Source organism: Alexandromys fortis, unplaced genomic scaffold (assembly GCF_014885135.2).
Source record: "Alexandromys fortis isolate MF-2015 unplaced genomic scaffold, M_Fortis_MF-2015_v1.1 scaffold_141, whole genome shotgun sequence".
Lineage (NCBI taxonomy): Eukaryota > Metazoa > Chordata > Mammalia > Rodentia > Cricetidae > Alexandromys > Alexandromys fortis.
In genome coordinates this window covers 1,473,034-1,488,349 of record NW_026068060.1, presented here as the reverse complement: position 1 = coordinate 1,488,349, position 15,316 = coordinate 1,473,034, and the positions used below count along the sequence as shown (strand labels likewise).

Here is a 15,316-nt window from a genome sequence, read left to right as displayed (position 1 = left end):
TTGAAGTAAATACTGATTTTTAGTGCTTCAATTATTATTAATAGAAATAAATATTGATTTTTATTTTATTTTTATTTTTTTCTTTCTTTAATATTTATTTATTTATTATGTATACAATATTCTGTCTGTGTGCATGTCTGCAGCCAGAAGAGGGCACCAGACCTCTTTACAGATGGTTGTGAGTCACCATGTGGTTGCCGGGAATTGAACTCAGGACCTTTGGAAGAGCAGGCAATGCTCTTAACCACTGAGCCATCTCTCCAGCCCCTAAATATTGATTTTTAGTGTCACAATTATTTCTTAATGTGGTAGTTTGAATGATATGGCCCCAAAATCATAAGCATTTGATCAACTGTTCCCATTTGGTGGCAATTTGGGAAGGATTAGGCAGTGTGGCCTTGCTAGAGGAAGCTTGTCACAGGGGGGTGGGGGGGTGGGCCAGACTTTGTGCTTTCAAAAGACTGGTGACATGATGTGGGAGCGTCATATATCAAATCTGTTGATTTCATTGGTTAATTAATAAAGAAACTGCTTGGCCTGATAGATTAGAACATGAGTGGGTAGAGTAAACAGACCAGAATGCTGGGAGGAAGTGAGCCAGAGGCCATGTCACTCCTCTCCAGGGCAGACGTGATGAAGCAAGCCACCAGGTCAGACATGCTGAATCTTTCCCGGTAAGACTGATGCTACCCAGATTACTAAATATGGGTTAGGCAAGATAACTCACCACCTCATGGTGCTACACACATTAATAGAAATGGGCCAAGCAGTGTTTATATGAATACAGTTTGTGTGTTGTTATTTTGGGGCATAAGCTAGCCAAGCAGCCGGGAGCTGGGTGCCAGAAAGCAGCCGGCAGCTTCTTCTACAGTGACATGCCTAGGGTGCTCTCTGCCTCCTGCCTGTGAATCAATATATGACCTTCCAGCTGTTTACACTGTCATACCTTCACTCCGCAATTATAGACACCAACCTCTGCCACTGTAAAACTAAGTTAATGCTTTCTCTTATAAGCATTAAGTCACAGCAATATAAAAGTAGCTAGTACACTTCATAAGTATGTTTACAGTTTGTAGTTATCTTATTGAGAGTAATAAGGAAACGAAAGAAGTTTGTTACATTTTAAGGAATAGCATACTCCAAAAATGCATGAAATAATATACCCAACATTTATTGTAATAAGTTTATAGATATTATATTGCTCACTTTCACAAAAATAACACAGTGGAGGTACTATGAAAATGTGGAAGACTAAAAATAATAAGAACTGTACACAAGATGGCCTTGATTGACAGACCTAATATAAGAGTCCTTGGAATGACTTAAGAAAGCAGAGATTTAGGTGAAAATTTCACACAATACAGAGGTAAAGAGGCAATATCATTCATATGTGGAAGTTGTAGGTAGTATACATAGGAATGTTTAGAATGCTTGTGCATACACTGTAGTGCCTTCTTGAATTCAACAAGGACCATATTTCTAGTTTTTTCAAATAATTTTATTATTTTTAACAATAATTATATGCCCTTATTCAAAATTATTCACATTAATAATGAGAAATTGATTCCCTTTGTAAAAGAAATGAATTTTAAAAAGGAACATAAATTATTAAGAGAGAAGCCGGCGAAAACTGCACTATGATCTATGTGGAGAATCATGAGTGCAAAAAGGAAGGAAAGAGAAAGCAGAGAGTGCAGGGTGGTTGAACACACCCATACTTGCTAACTGAGTCTGGGGAACAGCAAAACACAAGTAACAATTGAGAAGTGATTCTAGCCAGCATCAGGAAGTAGAAACAAAAACATTATCTGATAAGTTCTGAACTGTAAAGTAAGGACGAGAGGAAGCGAAATCGGTTTTAAAAAAAATCAGTATTTAAACATTTCATGGAGCCAATTTTGCCTAGTCGAATCTATAAAAGAAATGTTTCTATTGAATATGTAAATTTATCTAAATTTTAAGTGCCCCAAAAGTACATATCTTTCAAAACTTAAAGAAAATGGAATTAAAGGCCCAGGGGCACTTGAGGATAGCTGCAGGTCAGCAACATTTTTTTTTTTTTTTTGGTTTGGTTGGGTAAAAAAATTAACCAGCAACAGCCAGTCACATCTGGTGCCAGGCTGTTGGGCACTACTATATTGAGTAGAGGGAGAGTAACTAGAAAGAGAATGAGTCAGAATAGTTCATGTTCTGGAGAGAGAGGTGGATCTAGGGAGTGAGTGCAGTAAGGAATTGACCATTATGGTTGCCCAGTTTGCTACTCAGTTTGAACTCAGGTATATGGGTAATGTCTTGACATGGGCTGTTGCTAAGGACCATGTCATGTGCCATAGCCCTACCACAGCATTGGGGATCTCTGTTGATGTCTGTGGCTTCTGTTAACTTCAAGCACCTTGTGGATACCTAGAGTCTGGGTCAGAACCTGTGAGCATGTTGGTGTCAGAAGAATATACCCCCCAGAAGGACCATGCCCACCTGGGAGCCCTACCATGCCACCCATAACCATGGTGACATTCAGACCTGGAATACAGTCAAGGGCTAAGTTTGGGTCCATAATCCTGTTGTGAATGGGATCTGTGATGACTCCTCTCACCACTGAGGACCATGCAGAGTTCCATAGCCTAGGCCGACACCTGAGGCCATGATAGTATTTGAGGGTCACACTGCCACCAGGACCATGTAGATCTGCCTGGCCTGTGCTTCCACCTGGGACCATGGTGTCATCCAGACCTGAACTGTATCTGAGGACCATCCCTGAATGTGAGGCCTTAACAAAGCCAGGATCTGTGTTGATGTTTATGATACCTCTTATCATAGAAGGGTGAGCAGATGCTGAAAGTCCGGGCTGCCACCTGGAGACATGTTGGCTTTCAGAATGGGGTAGTTTGAATGTAACTGGCTTCTACAATCTCATATGGAGTAGTACTATTAGGAGTTGTGACTTGGTTGATGTGGGTATGACAGTTTTTGAAGACGTATACCACTGTAAGGGCCAAATTTGAGGCTTCCTATGCTCAGTATAAGGTCCAGTGTGTCATTTCTCTTCCTATTGCCTGCAAGGTATAGGCCCCTCAACTACAGCTGCTGCACCATCACTGCCATGCTTTCTGCTATGATGATAATGAACTGAACCTCTGAAACTGTAGGTCATGCCAATGAAATGTTTTGCTTATTAAGAGTTGCCATGGTCATAGTCTCTTCACAGCAATAAAAACCCTCAGACAGGGAGCCACGTTTTCAGGGAGGCTTGTTGATCTGGGTGATCTTTGATGCTATCTAGGAACAAGATGACATCTGGGCTTGGGCTGTTGCCAAGGATCGTGCCTGGGTCCATGGTCCTTCCAAAGCCGGAGTCTGTTTTCTGTGTTGTCACCAAGACCACCCGTGCCTGGGATCTGGAATGCTTCCTCTGACCATGTTAGTGTCCGAGTCCTGTACCACTGTTAAGTCCATACAGAACTAAGTGACAGGTGTTGTCACCCTAGGCCATATCATGTTTTGGCCCTGATGTAGCCAAATTTAGCATTGATGTATAGGGCTCCTGTTTCCATTGAGGGATATGCAGATACCTGGTATCTGGGTCACCACCTGGGGCCACGTTGGTGTTCCAGGACTTTGTTGCTGCTGGGTGCACACTGATTTGAGTGACCTGCAATGCCAACCATGGTTATGATGTTAACTGGGTTTAGGCTGCTGCAAAGGAAAACGACTGCACCTTTTGTTCAACTGAACTGCAGTTGGAGTCTGTGTTGATAGTCATGGTCTGTATTGCCACCAAGGGCCATGAAGAAATCAGGGCTCTTGGCCACCATTTTGAGCCGTGTTAATGCCCATGGTCTATGCTTCTGCTGAGGTCATACAGTTCCGAATGGCCCTCACTGCCACCTGGGGCCATGGTGTTATCCCAGCATTTCAGCTGCCAGGGGCCATGTCTAGTTCCATTGTCTTACTGCAGCCTCAATCTGTCTTGAAGTCCATGGCTCCTGTTACTACTAAAGACAATAAGGATAGGGTTGCAAAGAGTTGGCCCCACACCTCAATGACTATAGCACTAGAGAAAACTAGCCCTGCCTCTCGGCAGCAGCAGCACTTGGGAGAGCAGGCCCTACACTTTCCTTGGGCAACACAGTGGAGCTGTTCCTGTTGGTAAGGGTGTGGTGAACAGCGCTGAAAGTGGCAGAGTGGGAGAGCTGGGCCTGTTGTCACATCGTGGTATAGGTAAAGAAGAGATACTCCCCTCTAGATTCACCACTTACTGCAGGTGGCAAAAACTGTTCCTGGCGTATGAGAGTGGATGAGCTGGTTTTGTCTCTCCCCAGCTGCAGCACTCTGGAGATCAAGTGCTGGATCTCATCCAAACAGTGCAGTAGTGCTAACCCTGGGGGCAGAATTCAGGTGAGTCAGTCTTGAGAACATGAGAGCTGACCTTGTCCCCCGACCCCTTGCCTGCCATGTGGTGGCATGTGTAAGGGAAGGATGCCTTCCTCTCTACCCTTGCCACTTGCCCTAGATGGGAAAGATGGTTCCAGGGTCATGAGAGTGGGGGTGCTTACTCTGCCCCACCAGGCTGCAACACACAGGAATTCAGGCCCTACACCTCACCTGTGCAGCTCACTAGAGCTGACCCTGTTGGTGGAAAGACAGTTGAGGCAGCCCTGAGGATGTGTGAATGGGAGAGCCCCTACAGCAATTGGAAGAGTGGGCCCCGATGGTGGGTACAGGTGAGCCACTCCAGGATGGGAGAGTTGGAGGTTTTACCCCTCTTCTATCTATTTACTGCTTTGGGTGACCTATTGGGGATAGTACTAGAGGGCTCACCTGGGTGGGAATGAAAAAGGAAAGCTGGTGGTCTAAGCAACCCTGCTACCATCTAGTTCCGGAACCAGGGCTATAAGTTAGCCCACCCAACATTTACCTCGTCTGTGAACACCAGGAGCATGTGAATAGGCAAGACCTACAGATCTAACAATTAACACTGCAGGGTCTCCACCCACAGACAAACAACAGGATATCCAAGAGGCACCCCAGAAAGACCATTATTGATAGTGCAGCAGAAGCTAGAGGCCTCGAACCACATGAGTGACTCATTACAATGCACACTTATAAGTAAAGGTGTTTGAACTAAAGAGTATACTGTGTGACTCACTGGGCCACACTACAACTTCTACAGAAAGAATTTCTGTTTGTTTGGTTTTCTGGTTCTTGGGTACTCTTTTAAATTTTGTTTTGTGGGGGAGGTTGCAGGGGCAAAGGGCAGATGCGAAGGGATAGAAAGATGAGTGGGATTAGAATGCAAATCTACAATGAATTGATAAAAAGTTTTCTTTTAAAAAATGGAATCATACCTAAAAACATACATATACATTGAATGAAACTGGAGTTAAATAAAATTGCAATTTTCTTTAAACACTATAGTCCTTTGTTTCTCAAGGTGTGTTATTTATTCTCTATAAGTAATCATTAAGAGAATCAATTGTAATTCAGGAAAATATTCACTGACTCCTAAAAGTTGAAATGCAACGACCAATAGGAATGGTCGTTTATTTACATGCTGGATATATTAAACACAGTGCACTGTATGTAACATAGTAAAAAACAAAGAGGACCAATCCCTAATGAAAGGAGGTTGCTAATATTTCATATCTCTATAACAGCACAGCTGTCAGTGTGGTCCTGCTTTGTCTTTTAGCTCATGAGTCTTCTAAGTCAACAGAAGTTACTTTCATTTATATGACTAATTTCATGCATTTTAATTACTTGATGACAGTTTTTGTATCATCCACTTTAGATAGTATCCATTTAATACAAATAATATTTGAAATTGGGAAGTTGTGCCAGTATTAATTATGAATTAAAATATAATTATACCATATATCTAACCTTAAATGAGTTATGTGACTATACTTATAATTCATAATAGAGTATCTCTTACTCATTTCCAAATATCTTAATATTTTAGCTCTCAATAGAAAGTGATCCTAGCATTTAAGTAACTGATAATTCAAAATAATTTGTGTTTTTACATGAAATTATTATTACAGTATGAAGTATCCACGAAAATGCCCTAACCTGCCTCTATCTTACTATTGTCACACTAGTTAATCATTTCATTAGCATTTGAAGCACAGCTGTAAGTACTAAAAAAAATCTAGTATACTAACTTTTCAGCAAATGTTTATTGATCATTTTTAGTCTTTTGATGCTCCCAAGCAAAGTATTGCTTCATTATATTATAAAATACATATTTAAAAATTAATAACAATTCAGAGAAATTAAGATCTATATATCTGAACAACATTGCTAGAAACACTTCAATAATACATAATAAAATAATTGGGTTAACTTAATTTAATTTATTTAGGTAGTCCAGTAAGCTGTAGAAGGAGCAGCGGGCTGCGTTCCTGCCACCCGTCTCCCAGCCACCTGGCTAACCTATGCCCCGAAATAATAACACACAAATTGTATTCATTTAAACACTGCTTGGCCCATTATATATAGCCTCTTCTTGGCTAACTCTCATATCTTGCTTAACCCATATTTAGTAATCTGTGTAGCACCACGAGGTGGTGTCCTACCGAGAAGTTTCTAGTGTACGTCCATCTTGGGCCGGAGCTTCATAGCATCTGCTCTGGAGAGGAGAGGCATGGAGTCTGCCTCACTTCCCTTCTTCCAAGCATTCTATTCTGTTTACTCCACCTACCTAATTTTCTGTCCTATCAGGCCAAGCAGTTTTCTTTATTGATTAACCAATGAAACAGCAGATTGACAAATGACCTTCCCACATCAATAAGCAACCTGCCTTCCTCATTTATTCAAAAGAAGAGGAGCTTTCTTTGTATTTCAAACCTTAATTGCCATAATTTTTACTCACATAAATGTTATGTGATGGTAAATTCATGAATTGTATTTTGAAATATTTTGTTTGAGTGTATTTTCTATATTTAGTTTGACTTCTCTTTATTATAAAATTTAGCATTTATTCTGTTTGATATATTCATTTAATTCAGTGGTCCTGGAGATCAATATCATGTTTTTTCCAGAGCTTGAAGTTACCTTAGTCTTCAACTTTTAAATACTTTCTTATCATATTCATTGCTTTTGTTTTCACACTACGTAATATGCTTAGAAATCTACTTCTTTGCACAATATTTATTGATTTTCTATGATGAATAAATTTTTATCATATATCCTGTCCTCCATGCTAATTACAACTTGATTTTATCAATGCTATTATTTAACATTTTTTTTAAAATTAAAATTTTGCTTGGGAGAAATTTTATAAAAGAATTCTATATTTGTATCTCTTTCATAACTCCCACTTCTAGTAGGTTTATATTTTTAGCTGTTTATGCTACAAAAAGAAGGTTCATTGCTTAGGAATGGAAACTATACTTACCTATGAGATTTGGAGTTTTCCCAACTGGTTTTCTGTCTTGCTTCGGTCCAGTATTTCCTCACTATACTCCCTTCCCAGTGTTTTGGAATGGCATTGTATATCCTATGCCATTATATGTTATAAGTGTGTGATCTGTTTTTTTGATTTTATAGTTAAGAGATTGCATGAATCTCAGAAGAGACTTTAAATTTTTAAAATTGTTGAGTCTGTGATAGACTATGAGAACATTTGAAGTTGGACTGAATAAATTTTACATTATGATATTTTACAAGATTATGTGGTACAGGGAGTGGAATGCAGTAGTCTGAATGTAACTGGATTCCATAATCTCATAGTGAATGCCACTATTAAGAGGTCAGCATATTAGATTGATAAATACCACACTTTATTGTGATTTACTGAAGAATCCTTAACATATTTTAGAAATTATTATTTCTCTACAAATAACTAGTGCTTACACTTGCAATTAGCTGTCCTTGATCCACTAATCTTCTCAGATGCTTTTATATCTGTAGTTTCTCACCAATTTTTATTGATTTGCTAATATATACTCATGTTGATGTCATATTCTTCAAATAATGCACTATCTCTGCTATCAGAGAAAACTGTTTGAAATTACTGTTTTCTGAGAAGTCTTTATCAATCTTTGCTTTTCAATACAATTTTACACATATACTATGAAACTAGAGGATAATCATCTTGAAAAATTACCCAGTTTTTAATTGGAATTGAATGATCTTCTTAAATACAAGCATGCATTTCTACCCATCATGGTATCCATTTTCACTATACCTAAAACCATGCTTTCTTTATGAATTCTCATTTCAAACAGGGCTTTGAAGACTCATCATTGCTAGTGTGTACATCAAACCATATTGGACAGGTAAAATGATTTTCTAAGTTGTAGGCAATATATTTCCATTCAACTTTCAACTTTACTTTAATGTTACCTTGAATAGCAATGATTTGTCTTCTTTACCATTTTATTTTTAACTCAATATTCTGACAAGGATTTGGGGTTCAGTCTTCTCATATTATCACCTAGAAATTTAGGTAAGATCTTCCCATACTACATGTTTCAGGTTCTTACTGCACAGCTTGCTTTTTCAGTCCACCAAACATTGTAGCGTAATGGGAAAATGCTAAATTTCACCGAATTCAAAAGTATAGAAGAGACCTGGCAGTCTTGAAGATTTTTCCAAAAGCTAACCACCCTACATTTTCTTATGGCTTCCTCTAATCCTTGTCCTGAGCTTGAACTGATATTCAAAACGTCTCCACTACAACTTCCTGTTATAATCTTTTGAAGCATGAACTTTTCCTTCAAATCATGTCTCTGATAGAAGTGAAGTATAACCACATTCTAGTCTCAAAATATTTGTTTTACCTAACTTGCATGATCTCTCAGTGCTAAATCTGTTGTTTACGGAAAGTATTGCTGTAATCGCTTTACTTTCGTTTTAGAGTACTTTGACCAGGAGGATATGCCATTTATGGTTTTTGAACTTTCACAGTGAATTAGTTCTCAAGAATTGCTCTTAAGTCACTGAAGTATAATAATCAATCTTCCAACAGAATAAACTAGATTGACAGTGAATCACTTAATAAAGAGAGGAAACATGAAATCTTCTAGAGGCTGAGGCTAAATATTATCATCTGAAAGAAATGTTAAAACATAGAAACTGAAGTTATTTTGTGCAAGTTACTTAGTAGAACCTTATAAAATGTCAAATAATGAGATCAATTTTGTTGATAAAAATGTTTTAAAAATTAAACATGTCAAGTTATACATTTACACATATTACACGTTTCAACTTATGTCAAAAATATTAAAGTGAAAGTAATAAAATCATTCCTACTTTTAGGATGGCACAAGCATAGATGTATTTTATAAGCTGTAGGACTGCTTTATTTTTCAGTGTTTTCTTTTTCTTAAGGAAAGAGTAAGCTAATATCCTCTCCATAGATAGTGGGGTAATCTCTTCATCAATGAATCCTGAAATGTTCCTTGAATATTAGGCAATACTTTATGCAGAATGGATGTCTTATTTGCCATTCTTCAACATACAGGAATTTTTATACATGCCATATCCAGTTTATGTCTTGAAATAACATGTTAAATCACTACTCGGACACTTCTTATCACAGTATATGAAACAAATATTTAGATTATTTACTGCTTTAGTTGATGGCATGAACCTGGGAGATCAAGGACTAAAAGTGACACAGATTAAATGCCATCAAAATCCTAATATATGTGGCCCCACTGCGGCTGGACTCTGAGTTGATGTCCATGGCTCCTGTTGCCATTGAGGGCTATGCAGAAGCCTGCAGGCTGGGCTAACACCGGAGGCCACGTTGGTCTTAGACAATCAAGCTGCCACCAGGGCCATATAGATCTGGGTGTCCCATACTACATCAGGGCCACTGGAGTCATGCAGTCACAAACAATAAAAGTTGGCCATGTCTGGGTCTGTGGTTCTACTGCAGCCAGGGTCTCTCAATGTCAGTGGCTCCTGTTACCACCAAAAGTTGAATGAATATCTTGGATCTGGGTTGTTAACTGGGGACATGTTGGTGTTTGGAAGTCATTCCACAACTTGGGTCATGCCTATCTGGATGATCTGCAATGCCAGTTAAAGCCACAATGATATCCCGGCCCAAGCTGCTGACAAGAAACATGTCTGGGTACATGGCCCATATGTGGCCTGAGACTGCTGATGTCTGTGTGCCATGTTGTTATCAAAGATCAAACTGATTTCCAGTATCTGGGCCTCAACCTGTGGCTTTCTTGGTGCATGAGGACTGTGTTGTTACCAAGCCCATACAGACCTGAGTAAGTCTCTTGCGCTGCTACCAAGGACCAGGACATTGTATGACTCTGAGCTGGGGCCAGGGCCATGTCTGGTCTGTGGTCCTTCCACAGACAGAACCTGTGCTGATGTCCAAGTTTTCTGTCACTATCAAAGACTGTGTATATGCCTGGGATCTAGGCCCACACCTGAGACCATTTGAGGTTTCAAAGACAACACTGCAGTTGGTTTATGCAGATCTAAGTTACTTGCACTGTCGGTTGGGATCATTATATTGTTTAGGCCTGGTCTGCTACCAGGGTCCATGTCTGGATCCATAACCCTACCATAGTTATGCTTTGTGTTGCTGTCTATGGCTTCTGCTCTCATTGAAAGCAGTGAGGATAGGGTTGCAGAGTTGGCCTAGGTCCTCTCCAATTGCACCATTGTATAGATCAGGGACCTGCCCTTCCCAAGGGCAGTACAGTTCCTGATGGTAGTGTTAAGAGTAAATGAGCCCTGAATATGCCAGAATAGGAGATCTAGCCCCACAGTCTATCATGTGGTAGCATGGGAAAGGAAGAGTGTTCATAGAGGTTTCTGTCCTGCCTGGTCCTGCAGCTGTTTAGCCCCCAAAGAAAGCACACAGAGGTCTATATTAATTATAAACTGTTTGGCCTAGCAGATCAGGCTTCTTATTAACCCTTATAACTTATATTAGCCTATAATACTTGTCTGTGTTAGCCTCATGGCTGGGTAACTTTTTCGGTAAAACAATCACATTTTACTTCTTCTGTGGCTGGGTCAAGGCTGCAGACTAAGCTTTTCTATTCTCAGAATTCTTCTCTTCTTGTGGCCCTGCCTCTACTTTCTTCCTGGTCATCACTCCTAAACTTCCTGCCTGGCTACTGGCCAATCAGCACTTATTAAAAATAATACAAATGACAGGGTACAGACCATTGTCCCATAGCACTTCCTCCTTTTTTATTTTTTATCTTTTAAACAAGAACTCTGCATCACCAGCTGCAGCACACAAGAGAGCAGACAGGGCACCTTACCAGGGCAGTATATTAGAGCTGACCCGGTTGTTGAGGGGCACAAGTGAACTGTGCCTATAGGTGTTGAGAGCTGCCTTTACCCCTGTCCCTGTATGTCATGGCATGGCAAGGGTGACAGAAATATTCCTCTTCCCAATCCCTTGTCACTACAGGGGTATGGAAATGGAAGAACTGGGTCTATCCCTCACCAAGTGCAGCACTCTGGAGAATGGGCCCTGCATGTCACCTGATCAAGACAGTAAGGCTGATCATTTTTGTGTGAGTGTGTGTGAGCTGAACCTGAATGTACCAGAGCAGAAGAATTGGCCCTGACCTTTGCTGTCTGCTACATTAGGTGAGTTAGCATGGGGAGTGCTGGAAAGCTCTCCTGGGTGATGATGATGAGGGAAGCTTGTGATCTAACCAACCCAGCTACCACTGAGACCTAAACAAGAATTAGGAGATAGCCTTCTCCAACATGTACCTCATCTATGAATGGCGGGTGTTGTGATTTTAGTGTGAGAGGGACACTGGAAGTTCCCATGGTGGGTGAGGACCATGAACAGAAAATAAATTATCATGCAGACAAAGCTTGAGTGTGGAGTTTATTGAGATTAGGGTAGGAGGGAGGAGAAAGGCACATTTTGCACCTGAGTACAGACTAGGACCCTGAGAGGGCCAGGGTTTCCTGGGTGCATCCTGACAGATGACAGGACAGGTCAGCATAATGCCTGAATCCTAGCATTCACATCTTTTTCTCATTATAAAAGGTGGGGAAATTAAAGAGGACAACAGGTAGGCCAGGGAGGGGCACTGAGTTCTCAAGACTGTTTCCTGATAATTTTGGGGCTTTGAAATCTTGGGGGAACCTGAGAAAGATGGGATGCTGGTCACATCCTTGATATCTGGTTGTTTTACTAATGTCAAGAATCTGTGCATCTGCCTGTTGTCTCTTGACCTGGCTAGGTGCTGGCAGAGCAGAAGAAAAGGTTAAGTTTAAGGGTAAAACAATTCTTTAGATACCGGTAATTGAAGAATAGGGTGCCAGGACCAGGGAAAGTGGAAAATCTTAGGCTCTTAGGGCCTGGTAATTGAGGGAGGAGGCATCTGATCTGTTTGAGGAGAATCCTCCAAGTTGACTCCCTGGAATTTATAAGAATTCTTTGAGTTTGTGAAAATATAAAGTTTTGGACACAGTAGAATTTCCACTGTTTATAATCTGTACTGAAATTTGTTTTGTAGAAGCAGCAATATACTCATGTCAGAAATAACGGTGACTAGTGTTTTTATGGACAATAAAAAGTACCTTTTAAGTCTATGGTTAGAAAACTATGAAAGAGAGTTTAAAATCTTGATCCTGCAGTTATGATAGTGGTAGTACTCTCCCAGAGCCAGATTAATAGTTTATCAGATATTTATTGATTAGTGTTATGGACCCTTAGAGTACTAATATAACAGTAGCTTAATGAAAGGAACATTTAACACTTTCAAATTTCTCAAGTGACTTGCCTTTGTCATCACTTAGGCTTTTTATCCTCAGACCTTCATAGTTTGCATGTATACATCTTAACAACTTGTAACTGCATTCCTTAAACACCTTCATACACCCTAAACCAGCCTACCATGCCCTGGGCGATATGATGAAGTCAATTCCAGTGTCTCATGGTCCACATCTGAAGAGGTCAGAAGTAGTTGAAATGCAAGGCAGTTTTTCTCAGTGGCTAGTGCTTTCACCTGATGAAGCATGTTATGGATGGAGGTCCTTCTGGTTCCATCCATCCAGGAGGTCCTTCTGGAAATGGGTGGTGCCAGGAGCCAACCTGTCTCTCTGTTAAGCTTTTTCAATTAAACATATAAATGCCATATTCCCCAGATCTCTGAGCAATTGAGGGCTGTCTATTTGGTATATATGTGTCATGATTGCAGTATAAATTCTGCGTGGAGAGCTGGATCCAAGTAGAGAGGTTATGAAGGAATGTTGTACTCAGTGTCCTCCAGATTGACTGTAACTAATTTCAGCTTAACAGGTTAGATTTATGTTTGAGAATTACCTTTCTTTTAACCTGAAATAGATCTTTATAACCTTAGATTTTTATCATTATAAAGGATGTATTTTAAAGCAGAGTTATATCACATATACAGTATGCTGTAACAGATATAACCTTTTTACAACATCATATAAAAGTACATACCAATTTAAAATATTTGAAGCTTGTTTTTTCCTTAGTCTAGAAGGAGATGCAATGAACAGAGCTCATTAGGGTTTTTTAAACGAACTCATTATGGCTGTTTAAAATATGTATCACATGGTCATATACACACAGTTGAATTTAAGTCGCATAAACACATATGCAGTTAAATCTAGCTTACATTCACACATACATTTAAATGAAAAATGAGTGAGAAGAAGTTGGCTTTTTCATCTCTTGACTCTCCCTTTGTAATGAGCAAAGAGGGTATTTAAAGAAAGAGAGAGTAGACAGACATTCACAGGTCTTTAGAGCAAAGAAAAATGGAGAATCAAAACCATCAGTGAATGAGAATACAGATTTATTGCAAGTGGTAGAGAATAGATCCACTGTAGGTGGGGTTCCTGCATGAATAGAAAATGTCAGTGGGTCCTGTCAAGCCATGCCATCATGCAAACATGCCACATGCAACGGAGTCAATGGAAGAGAAATTTTTTAGAAGCATAGCCAATGTTTTAAAGGCAGCTGGTGACAGGTGATTACATAGCTGCTCTGGCAGTAGGGACAGGCTGCTTCCGGCTCCATTTGGAGAGGGAAGGAAGCTAACAAGTCTGGGACTCCTCTCAATCTTAACGTCAAATAAAATGGCAGTCGTCACATAGTTGTCCTTAGCAAAGATGATGACTATATGTTGTAACTCGTCCCGTTTACTCGTCTGCTGGCAGAAGTTAGAATGATAAAGTTTGGGATATGACTTGTTGCCTTGTTTCCCACATTTAATGCAGAAAGATAAGCAATTGGTTCAGGTCATTCTCTAACTAGTCAGCTAAAAGAACAAGTTGTGGGGCAATAAGACCAAAGAGTCTGAAAAGACATGAAGCCGAAAGGTCAAAATAAATCCAAACAACATGGAGTCCAAAAAGGCACGAAACCAAAAGGACCGTAGCCCAAAAGAATTCATAGGTCCCAGAAGCGAAGTTATCACTCAGTGAGGGCCATGTTAGGGCATTAGGCCTGAAGCCCCGCTGGTGGGAAATGCCAGAGGTGATTGTCAGGGAAAGCAGGCCAAGAGGAGGGAATTTTACCAATCAAAACGGGTGTTGTGTGGAGTATCCCAGCAGATGGGTAATTCAAACTGTGTTGTCAGTCTGGAGTCAGGGTCTGCACTTTCCTTGGGCTGCCCCACCATGGACAGGAGGGAACATGGAGAGAGCCTGGTGACCACAGCACCAAATGCTGTTGTTTATGATGTGTCAGGGACCCTGGCATGTCCCATGGTGGGTGAGCACTGTGACAGAGTGAGCATATGAAGAAGCCACACCTGCAGATCCAACACTACATGTTCTCTAGGACACAAGGCAACAATAGGAAACACAAAAGAAGTTCCATTGAGGACTCAGTATCAAGGGTGTATCACAAACTAGAGGCCTCAAACCAGTTCAATGACTCCTTGCAATGAACACTTACAAGTGAAGATTATGGCCTAATAGGTATACTGTGTGACTCACTGTGTTACACTAAAATTTCCATGCCAAAATATTTTTTGGGGGATTTTGTTTGGTTATGTTATTTTATTTTTAAATGTTTCTGGGAGGGAGGGAGGTTGCAAGGGCAGAGTGCGGAAGCAAGGAAGCAGGAAGATGAATGGAATGGAAAACCCACAAAGAATCAATAAAAAGTAAGAAAAATAGTTTTCATGTTTAAAAGAGAAAAAAAAAAAGCCTTTTTATTCAGCGATCAGACATTCTATTCTCTGAGGGTTGAATCGCTGGAATAGTCACAAGGACCAGCTACTATAAAAGCAGATGAATCACAACAGTTGAAGTAAAGCCACTCCAATCCTATCCGCTGTACCTGGGAGCAGTACCGAAACACAGTCAGGGAACAATTCTTTTTTTTTTT

At 40.2% G+C, this 15,316-nt stretch overlaps 1 long non-coding RNA gene across 1 annotated transcript in view; it reads left to right on the top strand.

Annotated features, from left to right (window-relative positions):
• Positions 1-570: 570 nt before the first annotated feature.
• The window catches only part of LOC126487433 (uncharacterized), a 15,708-nt gene continuing 962 nt past the window's right edge, over positions 571-15,316 (top strand). Inside the window, exons 1-2 of the long non-coding RNA XR_007588381.1 lie at positions 571-674; positions 11,399-11,580. This is a non-coding gene — a long non-coding RNA (uncharacterized lncRNA). The remainder of the gene's footprint in view (positions 675-11,398; positions 11,581-15,316) is intronic.